Genomic DNA, 15,488 nt, shown 5'->3' with positions numbered 1-15,488 from the left:
GGTTTTGTCATAGGATAACCCAATTGTCTCAATGCAACATAGGGACTATAATTTATACAACCTTTGGTTCCCATGAGGGGAACATCTACAAAAACACCGCATCTACAAATCACTTCATTTATTTCTTGACTCCGGGAGTACCATTGAATCGTTCTTTCGTTGAGATTTGCTAGAACGTTGGCCCATTCCTTTTTGCTCTTAGTTTTTAACTGATGCATGTCTTGAAAAATATGTTTGACAAACCAAAAATAGAGAATTGGCGAGCAACAATGGATTAGGCCCCCCTTTTTCTCATGACGGAAGTCGAGCGTGCAGTAGATATCAGCCAAAACTGCCGGTACTGGATTCTCCCCTCTATGCTTGTAAGCCAAAAAGACGTCTATCGCCATGAAATCCACAAAATCCTTAATGGTTGGAAATAAAACAATTCCATATATAATTAAGGCAAGCACATCCATGAAAGTGTCCCATTTTCCATCTCTTGCTAAGTTTACTGCTTTCTCCTCAAGATATTTTATTGGAAATCCAATCAAATTATCTTTGTTGGTTCTATTGTCTTCTATTTCCTTTATAGGGATATCAAACGTTTCAGCAATTGTTTTCAGTGAGGGATAGTGTTCCATGTATTGGTAAGGTTTACTCCCCTTCATCGGATATCCCATTATTCGTTCGAACTCCTCCAACGTTGGGGCCAACTGAAAGTCCTTAAAAGTGAAACACCTAAAAGGAGGATCATAGAATTGGGCCAACGCTGTAAGGGCATCCACTTGTACATTAACTTCAAGTAAATCAAGAATCTTGCCGAATTTCCCCATAAAGATTACACGTTGTACTTTCTTCAACTTCCGAGCAAGATTCTTAATGTTGTTCACATCAGGTTTAAGAACTCTCAATGGCAAGGTCTTTCTTAATGGAGTAATATTTGAGCCACCATTTGATCCCATATTTCCTGCGGTTAAAGTTATTCACAACAAGCCTTAATTTTTATGGTTTTGAAAATGATGAGATAATGATTTTTCAAAAGTAACCATGATAAAGACTATGATGCAAACAAACAAAAAAATGATGATGAGGAAGAGAAAAAAAAAACTTGGGTATACTAGCGGGTAGTGAACATGACATAGTGTAAGATTTTCGTATGTACGTGCGATTTATACCATTTTTCCATGTGAACCTTTACTAAGGGTAGCTCTATAGTTCTAAATTGGTTCCTAGAGCACACAACTCAGTTCTAAAATATTAAACCAATTAATAGGTAAACTATTAAAATGGAAATATTATAGAAAAGGTCAACTCTAGGTGAGACTTTCATGACAACCAAACAAGATGTACATCCAGAAGATTATCATTACACAGTCTCGAACTTATCTTAGGTTGCACTCAGCCCGGGTATAGAGCCCACTCATAAGTGGGTGAATCGTGTTAGGGTGTATAGAAAAATAAAAAAAAATCATCACAAAAAATAAATTGACAAAATGCATATAATTATATCAACAATATGACAAAATAAAAAAATAATAAAAAAAATAAAACAATAGGGGTAATATAAATAAAAATAATAAATAATAAAATAACTATATATAATTAATTAGATTGGGCTTGACTCTCAAATTGTCCCCAGCGGAGTCGCCAGCTGTCGCGTCCGGTTTGTCCGCGTAAAAGGAGTCGCCACCAATTTTATTTTTATTAAAGGAAAAATTGGATAAAACCTAAAATAATATTTTTGAACAAAAAATTTAGATTCGGGAGTCGATTACGAGTAGGGAATTATTATCACCCTACAACGTCCGTTAAAACGATTACCCTATAATTAATTATATACAAACTATTTATTTATTTGTTTATTTTTACCCCAAAAAGAATAATAAAAAATTAAATTATTTACATTAATGAAAGACAAAAAAAAAATATTTGTTTTATTAATTTGGTTTGACAAGGGGAAGACCTTGCTCCTTCGTATCTCCAGGTGCAATAGGGAAATCAAAACGCACGTAGTTCTTAGGTAGAAAATATTTGTGTGTTGACCGATTTTATTATATTTTTTTTATATATGTATTAAAAAATAAAAATAAAATGTAATAATAATAATGATGATGATAATAATAATAATAATAATAATATTTATTCATGGATTATATCTTCTATATTTGTTTTAAAGTAAAGAAAAAAAATAATTTTTCTTTTTAAAAAAATAACGTAATGTGGCGGTATGTGAACGAGACAGATGGACACGACAGTGAAATAATCTGTTAAATTATTTGTTCGTACGTTGTCGGATATGTCGCGACACAAAGGTCACCCACGATTGAGAGTGAGTATTATGGTGCGGCGAGCGAGGATGAATTTCATCCGGCGGCCGCGACCATTTATTCTAATCCTAAAGGTGAAAACATTTATCTGTTGTTATGATTTTTTTTTTTAGTTATAAAGACGTATTACCAATATTATATTACAATATGGTGCAATTTATTTTCTCGGCCTATAAACATCAATTGGTTATATTTTTTATTATTATTTTTGTGTTGCAAAGAAAAGAATTTTAGGATTAAACGATTCTTTAAAAAATAAAAGCTTAACACATGACTTTACTTTTTTTTTTTCATTTATTTTGATCATCATTGCATCAATTTTTATGACCATCAATTCATTTCTTTTCAATTTCCTTGATTTTTATTTCTTATTATTATTTTTATATTTTAGAAAATAGTCTGAACAAGAATTAGAGGCAAACAAGAACCGAAAACACTTGTGATTGTTAAAAGCTTATATCCCTAATTATTTATTTTTACTTTTATATTTCTTCACATATATTTATATATTTATATTTATTATTATTATTATTATTATTATTATTATTATTATTATTATTATTATTATTATTATTATTATTATTATTATTTCCTTTTTATAAAAAAGTAAAATCGGACAAAATTAGGTGTCAACATCGACGATCGAGAGACCCTTATAGCATTCTTCTTCTAAATTTATAACTGTATTTCGGGTTCCATGTCAAATTTCAAACACTAGCCATCGTTTGGTCCAAAAATACGGATTTCGATCCATTTTAGTCAAGTGGTATGAAATCGAGGACCAGGAGACCCTTATAGCGTTCTTCTCAAAAATGAATAACTATGTTTCAGGTTCCGCGTCAAATTTCAAACACTAGCCCTCGTTTGGTCTGGAAATACTGGTTTGGGTCCATTTTTTTCGGGTTGTATGAAAATCACCCGAAAAGTCCAGATCAAATCGAGGAATGGGAGACCCTCACAACATTCTTCTCCAAAATTTATAACTGTGTTTCGGGATTCGGGTCAAATTTCAAACACTAGCCCTCGTTTGTTTTCAGGAAATACTGATTTCGGTCCATTTTTGTCGGTTGGTACGAAAATCGCCTGAAAAGTCCAGATGAAATCGAGGACCGGGAAACCCTTATTGCATTCGTAACCAAAATTTATAACTGTGTTTCGGGTTCCGCGACAGATTTCAAACACTAGCTATCGTCTGGTCTGAAAATGCCGATTTTGGTCCATTTTTATCGAGGGGTGCGAAAATTGACCGAAATGTCTAGATGAAATCGAGGAGAAGATTCTTGTAGTATTCTTCTCGTAAATTTATAACTAAGTTTCAGGTTCCGCGTCAAATTTCAAACACTAGCCCTTGTCTGGTCCGAAAATACAAATTTTCGGTCCATGTTTGTTAAGTGGTACGAAAATCGCTCGAAAAGTTTGGATGAAATCGAGGACCAGAAGACTCTTATAGCATTCTTCTCCTAAATTTATAAATGTATATCGGGTTCCTCGTCAGATTTCAAACACTCGCCATCGTCTTGTTGGAAACTACGGATTTGGGTCCATTTTTGTCGGGGTGTACGAAATTTGCCCGAAAAGTCCAGATGAATTCGAGGACCGGGTGACCCTTATAGCATTCTTCTCCTAAACATATAACAATGTTTCTCATTTCGGTTCAGATTTCAAACACTAGCCATTGTCTGGTCTTAAAATAATGATTTTGGTCCATTTTTGTAAAGGGGTACGAAAATTGCCCGAAAAGTCTAGATGAAATCGAGGGACGAGAGACCCTTATAACATTCTTCATTTAAATTTATATTTGTGAATCGGGTTATGCGTCAGAATACAAACACAAGCCATCGTCTTGTTCGAAAATACGGATTTCGGCTTATTTTAGTCGGGTGGTACGAAAATCGCCCTTAAAATTCTTGATGAAATCTAAGACCTGAAGAACCTTAAAGCATACTTCTCCTAAATATATAACAGTGTTTCAGGTTCCGTGTCAAATATCAAACAGTAACAATCGTCTTGTTCGAAAATACAGATTTCAGTCCATTTTAGTCGGGTGGTACGAAAATCGTACGAAAGGTCTAGATGAAATCTAGGACCGGGAGACCCTTATATCATTCTCCTCCAAAATTTATAAATGTGTTTCGGGTTCCACGTCAGATTTCAAACACTAGCCATAGTCTTTTTCGAAAATACGGATTTCGGTCCTTTTTAGTTGGATGGTATGAAAATTGCCCAAAAAGTTCAAATGAAATCGAGGACAGGGAGACACTTGTAGCATTCTTCTCCAAAATTTATAACTGTGTTTCGAATTCCACGCTAGATATCAAACACTAGCCAAAGTGTGGTCCGAAAATACAACTTTTAGTCCATTTTTGTCGAATGGTATGAAAATCGCCCGAAAAGTCCAGATGAAATCGAGTACCGAGAGACCCTTATAGCATTCTTCTCCAAAATTTATAACTGTGTTTCGGGTTTCACGCTAGATTTCAAATACTAGCCATTTTTGTCGAATGGTACGAAAATCGCCCAAAAAGACCCGATGAAATCGAGGACCAGAAGACTCTTATAGCATTCTTCTGCTAAATTTATAACTGAGTTTCGGGTTCCGCCTCAGATTTCAAACACTAGCAATTTTCTTGTTCGAAAATACGGATTTTGGTTCATGATTGTCATGTGGTACAAAAATCGCCTGAAAAGTCTAGATGAAATCGAGGACCGAGAGACCCTTATAGCATTCTTCTCCTATATTTATAATTGTTTTCGAGTTTTGTGTCAGATTTGAAACACTAGCCATTGTTTTGTTCAAAAATACGAATTTCGGTCCATTTTTGTCGTGTGGTATGAAAGTATCCCGAAAAGTCTACATGAAATCGAGGACCGAGCGACCCTTATATCATTCGTCTGGTCCGAAAAAACAGATTTTGATCAATTTTTGTCATGGGTTATGAAAATCACCCAAAACGTCCAGATGAAGTCGAGGACCGAGAGACGTTTATAGCATTCTTCTTTTAAATTTATGACTGTATTGCGGGTGGTACGAAAATCGCCCAAAAGTCTAGATGAAATCGAGGATTGAGAGTCCCTTATAGTATTCTTCTTCTAAATTTATAACTGTGTTTCGAGTTCTGCGTCAGATTTGAAATACTAGCCATTATCTTTTTCAAAAATACGAATATTGGCCCAATTTAGTCTGGTGGTACGAAAATCTCTTGAAATGTCCAGATGAAATCGAGGACCAAGAGACTCTTATTGCATTCTTCTCCTAAATTTATAACTGTGTTTCGGGTTCTGAGTCACTTTTCTAATACAAGCAATCGTCTTGTCCGAAAATACACATTTCGGTCCCTTTTTGTCGGGTGGTACGAAAATCGCCCGAAAAGTCCAGATGAAATCGACGACCGAGAGTCCCTTATAGCATTCATCTTCTAAATTTATAACAATGTTTCGATTTCCGGGTCAGATTTTAAACACTAGCCATAATCTTGTTTGAAAATACAGATTTCAGTCCAATTTAGTCAGGTGGTACAAAAATCGTCCGAATAGTCGAGATGAAATCGAGGACCGGGAGACCCTTATAGAGTTCTTCTCCTAAATATATAACAATGTTTTGGGTTCCACATTAGATTTCAACACTAGCCATCGTTTCTTCCGGAAATAAAGATTTTTGTCCATTTTTGTAAAGTAACACGGAAAGCTGCTGAAAAGTCCAGATGAAATCGAGGACCAAGAGACCTTTATAGCATTGTTCTTCTAAAATTGTAACTTTGTTTCGGGTTCCGCTTCAGATTTCAAACACTAGCAATAATTTTGTTCAAAAACACGTGTATTGGTCCCTTTTTATCGGGTGGTACAAAAATCGCTGGAAATGTCCAAATGAAATCGAGGACCAGGAGACTCTTAAAGCATTCTTCTCCTAAATTTATAACTGTGTTTCTGGTTCCGCGTCATATTTCAAACATTAGCCATCGTCTTGTTCGAAAATACGAATTTCGGTCCTTTTTTGTCAGGTAGTATGAAAATCGCCGAAATGTCTAGATGAAATCGAGGACCAGGAGACTCTTAAAGCATTCAACTTCTAAATTGATAACTTCTAAGTTTAGACTTTTCGGCAATTTTTGTACTACTCGACAAAAATGGACCAAAATTTGTATTTTCAAACCAGACGATGGCTAGTGTTTGAAATATGAAGCAGATCCTGAAACACTGTTATATATTTTTGAGAAGAATGTTAAAAAGGACTCTCAGTCCTCGATTTCATCTGGACTTTTCGGGTGATTTACGTACCACACTTTACAAAAATGGACCAAAATCTGTATTTTCGGACCAGACGAGGGCTAGTGTTTGATATTTATCGCGGAACCTAAAACAGTTATAAATTTAGGAGAAGAATGTTATAAGGGTTTCGTACCTCAGGACAAAAATGGACCGACAAAGATTGTTTTCAGGAGATTTTCATACCACACGATAAAAATGGGCCGAAATCCGTATTTTAGAACAAGACGATGGATAGTGTTTGAAATTTGACGCGGAACTTGAAACAAAGTTATAAATTTAGGAGAAAAATGCTATAAGAGTCTCACGGTCCTCAATTTCATTTGTACATTTCGGGCGATTTTCGTACAACCCGACTAAAATGGACCGAAATCTGAATTTTCAAACACGACGATGGCTAGTGTTTGAAATCTGACGTAGAACCCGAAACATAGTTAAGAATTTAGAAGAAGAATGATATAAGGTTCTCTCGGTCCCCAATTTCATCGGGACTTTTCGGGCGAGTTTCGTACCCCTCGACAAAAATTGACCAAAATATGTATTTTCAGACAAGACGATGGCTAGTGTTTGAAATCTGAACCGGAACCCGAAACACAGTTATATATTAAGGAGAAGAATGCTATAAGGGTTTCCCGGTCCTCGATTTTATTTGGACTTTTGGATCGATTTTCATTTGAAATATGACGTTGTGAAGATATTATCAAGACTTTCGTATCAAAACTAGTAGTATTATATGGAATCTGAAACACATTTATAAATTTAGGAGTAGAATTCTATAAGGGTCTCCCGGTCCTCGATTTCATCTGGACTTTTTGGGCGATTTTCATACCATTAGACTAAAACGGTATGAAATACGTATTTTCAGATCAGACGACGGCTAGTGTTTCAAGTTTGACATGGAACCCGAAATACAATATTAAATTTAGAAGAAGAATGCTATAAGGGTCTCTCGGTTGTTGATTTCATTTGGAGTTTTTGGGAGATTTTCGTACCCCTCGACAAAAATGAACGAAAATCTAAATTTTCAGACCAGACGATGGCTAGTGTTTGAAATCTGACCCGTAATCCGAAACACTGTTATATATTTTGGACAAGAATGCTATAAGGGTCTCCCGGTCCTCAATTTCATCTGATATTTTCGGGTGATTTTCGTACCACTCAACTAAAATGGACCGAAATTCATATTTTTGAACAAATCAATGGCTAGTGTTTGAAATCCGACACCTAACTTGGAACGCAGTTATAAATTTAGAAGAAATATGTTATAAGGGTCTCTCGGTCATCGATTTCATCTGGACTTTTCACGCGATCTATATTTTCGGATAAGACGATGGCAAGTTTTTGAAATCTGGCACAAAACCTAAAAACTAGTAATATATTTTGGAGAAGAATGCTATCAGGGTCTCCCGTTCCTTGATTTCATCTGGACTTTTCGGGTGATTTTCGTACCACCCGACAAAAAATTGACCGAAATGCGTATTTTCAAATAAGATGATTGCTAGTGTTTGAAATTTGACGCGGATCCCGAAACTCAATTATAAATTTAGGAGAAGAATGCTATAAGGGTCTCCCGATCCTCGATTTTAACTGGGCTTTTCGGGAGATTTTCATACCACCCGGCAAACATGGTCCGAAATCCGTATTTTCGAATAAGACAATTGCTAGTTTTTGAAATCTGAGGCAGAACCTGAAACTCCGTTATAAATTTAAGCGAAGAACGCTATAAGGGTCTCCTGGTCCTCGATTTCATCGGGTGTTTTCGGGCAATATTCGTACCACCCGACAAAAATGGACAGAAATCTGTATTTTCAGGCCAGACGATGGCTGGTGTTTGAAATCTGTCAGGAAATGATAAACATTGTTATATATTTAGGAAAAGAATGTTATAAGGGTCACCCGGTCCTCGATTTCATCTGGACTTTTCAGGCGATTTTCGTACTCCCCGACAAAAATGGACCGAAATCCGTAATTTCCAACAAGACGATGGCTAGTGTATGAAATCTGACGCGGAACCTGATATACATTTATAAATTTAGGAGAAGAATGCTATTAGAGTCTTCTAGTCCTCGATTTCATCTGGACTTTTTGGGCGATTTTCGTACCAAATAACAAAAATGGACCGAAATCTGTAGTTCGGACCAGACGAGGGCTAGTGTTTGAAATTTGATGTGGAACCCGAAACACAGTTATAAATTTTGGAGAATAATGCTTTAAGGGTCTTCCGTCCTCGATTTCATCTAGCCTTTTTAGGCGATTTTCGTACAACCCGACAAATATGGACCGAAATTTGTCTTTTCGAACCATACGATGGCTAGTGTTTGAAATATGAAGCAGAACCCAAAATTCAGTTATAAATTTAGGAGATAATTGCTACAAGAATGTTTTTCTCTTCGATTTCATCTGGACTTTTCATGCAATTTTCGCACCACTCGACAAAAATGGACAAAAATCTTCATTTTTCGACCATACGATATCTAGTGTTTGAAATCTACCGCGGAACCCGAAATAAAGTTATAAATTTTGGATAAGAATGCTATAAGGGTTTCTCAGTCCTCGTTTTCATCAGGACTATTCGGGCGATTTTCATACCTCTCGACAAAAATGGACCGAAATCAGTATTTCTGGAACAGACGAGTGCTAGTGTTTGAAATTTGACACAGAACCCGAAACACAGTTATAAATTTTGAAAAATAATGCTATAAGGATCTCTCAGTCCTAGATTTGATCTGGACTTTTCGGGCGATTTTCATACCACCCGAAAAAAATGGACCGAAATCAGTATTTTAAGACCAGACGAGAGCTATGGTTTGAAATTTAACACGGAACCTGAAACACAATTATACATTTTGGAGAAGAATGCTATAAGGGTCTCCCGATCCTGGATTTCATCTGGATATTTCGGGCAATTTTCATACCACTAGACTAAAATGGATTGAAATATGTATTTTCGGGCCAGACGATGGCTAGTGTTTGAAATTTGACATGGAAACCGAAATACAGTTATAAATTTAGAAGAAGAATGCTTTAAGGGCCTCTCTTCGTCGATTTCATCGGGACTTTTCGGGCTATTTCGTACCCCTCGAAAATAATGGACCAAGATCTATATTTTCGGACCAGACGATGGCTAGTTTTTGAAATCTAACCGGGAATCCGAAACATTGTTATATATTTAGGAGAAGAATGCTATAAGGGTCTCCCGGTCCTTGATTTCATCTGGTATTTTCAAGTGATTTTTGTACTACCCAACCAAAATAGACCGAAATTCGTATTTTTGAACAAAACAATGGCTAGTGTTTGAAATCCGACACAGATCTTGGAATATAATTATAAATTTAGGAGAAGAATGCTAGAAGTGTCTCTCGGTGCTCGATTTCATCTGGACTTTGCATGCGATTTTCTTAGCCCTTGACAAAAAAGGACCGGAATCTATATTTTTGGACAAGACGATGGCAAGTGTATGGAATCTGGTGGGGAACCTAAAAACCAGTAATAAATTTTGGAGAAGAATGCTACCAGGGTCTCCCGGTCCACGGTTTTATCTGGATTTTTCGGGTGATTATCGTACCCCTCGAAAAAAATGGACCGAAATCTATTATTCGGACCAGATGATGGCTAGTGTGTCAAACCTGATGCAGAATCCGAAACACTGTTATAAATTTAGGAGAAGAATGATTCAAGGGTCTCTTGGTCCTCGATTTTATCTGGACTTTTCGGGGGATTTTCGTACCACCCGACCAAAATGGATCGAAATTCGTAGTTTCGGACCAAACAATGGTCAGTGTTTGAAATCTGTCGCGGAACCCGAAAGACAATTATAAATTTTGGAAAAGAATGCTATAAGGGCTTCCCGGTCTTCGATTTTACTGGACTTTTCGAGGGATTTTCATACCACTTAACTAAAATGGACATAAATTCGTATTTTAGAACAAAACGATGGTTAGTGTTTGAAATCTGCCGCAGAACTTGAAACATAATTATAAATTTTGGTAAAGAATGCTATAAAGGTCTTCCAGTCCTCGATTTGATTTGGACTTTTTAGACGATTTTCGTACCACACTACTAAAATGAACCAAAATATGTATTTTCGAACAAAACGATATTTAGTTTTTGAAATCTGACACAGAACCCGAAACACAGTTATAAATTTTGGAGAAGAATGCTATAAGGGTCTCTCGGTCCTCGATTTCATGTGGACTTTTCGGGCAATTTTCTTAACCCTCGACAAAAAAAGGACCGAAATCTATATTTTCAATCCAGACGACGGCTAGTGTTTGAAATCTGACCGGGAATCCGAAACATTGTTATATATTTAGGAGAAGAATGCTATAAGGCTCGCCCGGTCCTTGATTTCATCTGGTATTTTCAAGTGATTTTTGTACTACCCGACTAAAATAGACCGAAATTCGTATTTTTGAACCAAACAATGGCTAGTGTTTGAAATCCGACACAGATCTTGGAATACAATTATAAATTTAGGAGAAGAATGCTATAACGGTCTCTCGGTGCCTGATTTCATCTGGACTTTGTAGGCGATTTTCTTACCCCTTGACAAAAAAGGACCGGAATCTATATTTTTTGACAAGACGATGGCAATTGTTTGGAATCTGGTGTGGAAGCTAAAAACCAGTAATAAATTTTGGAGAAGAATGCTATCAGGGTCTCCCGATCCTCAATTTTATCTGGACGTTTCGGGTGATTTTCGTACCACCTGACAAAAAATGGACGGAAATTCGTATTTTCGAACAAGAGGATTGCTAGTGTTTGATATCTTACATGGAACCCGAAACTCAGTGTTAAATATAGGAGAAGAATGCTATAAAGGTCTCCCGGTCCTCGATTTCATGTGGGCTTTTCGGGTGATTTTCGTACCACCCGACAAAGATGGACCGAAATTCGTATTTTCGAACAAGATAGTAGCTAGTGTTTGAATTCTGAGGCGGAACCCGAAACTTAGTTATAAATTTTGGAGAAGAATGCAATAAGGGTCTCTTGGTCCTCGATTTCATCTTGACTTTTCGGGCGACTTTCATACCCCTCGACAAAAATGGACTAAAATATGTATTTTCGAACAAGACATTTGTTAGTGTTTGAAATCTAGCGCGGAACACGAAACACAGTTATAAATTTTGGAGAAGAATGCTATAAGGGTCTCCCGGTCCTAAATTTCATCTGGACTTTTCGGGTAACTTTTGTACCATCCAACTAAAATAGACCGAAATCCGTATTTTCGAACAAGACGATTGTTAGTGTTTGAAATCTAACGCGAAACCCAAAACACAATTATAAATCTAGATGAAGAATGATATAAGGGTCTCTCGGTCCTCGATATCATCTAGACTTTCCGTGCGATTTTCGTACTTCCCGACTAAAATGGACCGAAATTCGTATTTTTGAACAAGACAATGGCTAGTTCCCGAAAACTGACGCAGAACCCCAAACAGAGTTATATAAATTTAGAAGAAGAATCCTATCAGGGTCTCCAAGTCCTCGATTTCATCTGGACTTTTTGGGCGATTTTCTTACCCCTCGAAAAAAATGGACTGAAATCTATTATTCGGACCAGGTGATGGCTTGTGTGTCAAACCTGATGCAGAATCTGAAACACTGTTATAAATTTAGGAGAAGAATGATGTAAGGGTCTCCTAGTCCTCAATTTTATCTGGACTTTTCGGGGGATTTTTGTACCACCCGACAAAAATGGATCGTAATTCGTAGTTTCGGACCAAACAATGGTTAGTGTTTGAAATCTGTCGCGGAACCCGAAAGGCAGTTATAAATTTTGGAGAAGAATGCTATAAGAGCTTCCCGATCTTCGATTTCATCTGGACTTTTCAGGCGATTTTCATACCACTTAACTAAAATGGACTTAAATTCGTATTTTTGAACAAAACGATGGTTAGTGTTTGAAATCTGTCGCAGAACCTGAAACATAATTATAAATTTTGGTAAAGAATGCTATAAAGGTCTTCCAATCTGTAGTACCTCATTTTTGTCCTATAAAATAAAAATAATTTAAATAAAAATATGTTTGTCTAAAAATTATAAAAAAATTGTAGTAGATTTATATTACATTTTAATATAAATAAATAAATAAAACCAACCAAAAAAAGAAATAAAGAAACTTAAAACAAAAGAATCCCTGTTTCTCTGCTTTGCCGTGTGCTAGCTTTGACGTGTACAGTGAGTGCCGTCTCCATATGAGGTTGCGTCTCCATGTGGAGTTAAAGCAGTGTAAAATCCAGAACAACAACCCAAACCACTGTAAAATCCAGAACAACAACCCAAACCAGTGTAAAATCCAGAACACACAACCACTCCCCTTAAATTATATCAGTTTGCTTGATGTAGTTGCCAAACCAGTTTAAAATCCATAAATTAATTTATACGATGGATACAACCCTTCCTCGTTTTTGTCTATATATTGAAACAAAAATTCAATAAGGGGAAGAAAAAAGATCAGACGATAAAATTGAGGATTTTCCTTTGTTTCTGATTCTGGTTTCCAAAATACAATAGAAATAGAGCAATATCAAAGAAGAAGAATCTGCCATCATACTTCTTCCCATCAACCCACAACCTTAACCTTAAACATACTCGATCACTAACAACAAGCACAGAGGACGAGAATCAACCCACCACCACGCCACGGAAAAAGGGTATTTTCCTCATTCATAGGTTTGCTGTTGTATATTATTGAAAAATTGAATTTTTGTTTTTGATGAGTATGAATAGAGTTTTGGTTGAGATTTTTGATGTATAATTGGGTTAGTTTTGTACTAAATCTGTTTCTGCTATTGTATTTTGAATCCTTGTTTACCCTGCTAGGCTGATACGCTGTACACATTTCACGCACGCCAACTGTTTGTAAGTTGTATTCCATCTCATTCTAGTGACTATGGATTGATTTAATAATATACTTGTGTGGTGGATGAACCTTTTTTTAGTTTCTCTATTTTCAGTATTTATTTCTTTTAATTATAATAATTCTATTTTAATGATGGACATAATTAAAAGGTGATAAATATCATTTATTTTAAGTTATAGTAGTTTTTTTTTATTTATTTAATAAATAACAATACAAGTCTATATTTTTTTTTTACCGTTTATTTTATTTTTAGGTGTGTTTATTATTGAGCTTATTTCGTAGAATTATTTAAATTTATTTAATTTTTAACATCAATTATTATTATTATTATTATTTTAAAAGGGTAAAGATAAAACTATAATCGAATATTGTAAGGTTAATTAGATGTGACATCTTTTTAATCTTTGAGTTATTAGAACACAAATTGTGACAATTTGATGGTTCTAAATCTCATAATCACAAATGATTTAATAAACTAAAAATTCATAAACAAATAAATCATAAAAATTATTTAAAGTTAATTAAAATCTTTTAATCTCGGAGTTACATAATACAAATTATATATTTTGATAACTCTAAAACTTATCCTTTTAAAAAAAAATTTATTTAATTATTATTATTATTACTATTATTACTATTATTTTTGAAGTTGTTAAGATACAAATTAAACTATTTGTTTGTTTTGAAATTCAATTTAAAAATAAAAAATAAAATATTCTTAAGAGGATTAAATTAGATGTGACATCTTTTTACTCCTTGGATTTTGAGACACGAGTTGTACAATTCGATCGTCTTAAAATTCATATTTTAAGATAATTATTCAAATCAAACAAGTTTTTTTATGTTCGTCAAAATTATTTTTTTTAAGTAACAAAATACAATTTATTTAAAAGCAATCAACGCATTCACATTTTTTTACCAAGAACTACGTAGCTTTGATTTCTCCATCGCACCGGGAGATACGTAGGAGCAAGATCACACTCTTGTCAAGCACACTAATAAAAACTTTCTTTTTTTCCATTCTTTTTTAACACACTTTTATCTCAAAAAATCACATTTATAAAAAACAATTTATATTCATATTTAATAATAAAGAAAAATAAATATATTTAAGTTGATATAATTTTGCACAATTAATTAAAGGTAACCGTATTTTAACGGATGTCGTAGGGTGCTAATACCTTCCCTACGCATAATCGACTCCCGAACTCAAAATCTGGTTTCAAAGACCATTTTTACATTTTTAAGGGTTTCCCAATATTTTCCCTATTTTAAAATAAATTTTGGTGGCGACTCCATTGAATTCGATGAAAACTCGAAATTTTAGGCTGCGACAGCTGGCGACTCCACTGGGGAAATTTCGAGAGTCAAGCCTAAAATTTAATTGTGCATAATTTTCTAACTTTTTTTTTCTGTATTTGCTTGTTTTTCATTTTCATTTTCTTTGTGTTTTTTATTTTTTTTAATAAGTATTAGTTGACATTATTATTTTCTTTTAGGCTAGTAGTTTTTTATTTTTTTTTATTTTATGTTATTTATTTATCTATTTATTTTATATATGTATATATGTTTTGTTAGTATTATGGATTTATTGAATTATGTTTATTCAACACCTACACTTTTTTAAGACACACACTTATGAGTGGAACCTTATACCCGGGTTTGAACAAAACTTAAGCTTAGTTTCAAGATCGCGTAGTGGTAGCCTTCTGGATGTACATCCTGTTTGGTTAGCATGAAGATCTCACCTAGAGTTTGATCCTATTGAGGTTATTGTCACTTCAAATAGTTTACCTATTGTTGTTGACAATATTCTAAAATAGGATTATTGGCTCTAGGAACCGTGTTTAGAACCATAGAGCCTCCCTTGTGAGAGTTTCACTACATAAGCCAATAGACCCTTTCATTGTAAGAATATCCGTAAAAAAACCAATAAATTATTTCATAGATTCACGAGTTTATATATTTTAGTTTCATTCATATCTCATGACATTTTTTCTCTCTTTTCCTAAGAAAAAATAAAACATAATAGCATTTTGCATAAATTTTCA

The sequence above is a fragment of the Cicer arietinum genome, chromosome 5 (genome assembly GCF_000331145.2).
Source record: "Cicer arietinum cultivar CDC Frontier isolate Library 1 chromosome 5, Cicar.CDCFrontier_v2.0, whole genome shotgun sequence".
Taxonomy (NCBI): domain Eukaryota; kingdom Viridiplantae; phylum Streptophyta; class Magnoliopsida; order Fabales; family Fabaceae; genus Cicer; species Cicer arietinum.
The sequence above is the reverse complement of the archived record's forward strand: the minus strand, read 5'-3'. Positions refer to the sequence as shown.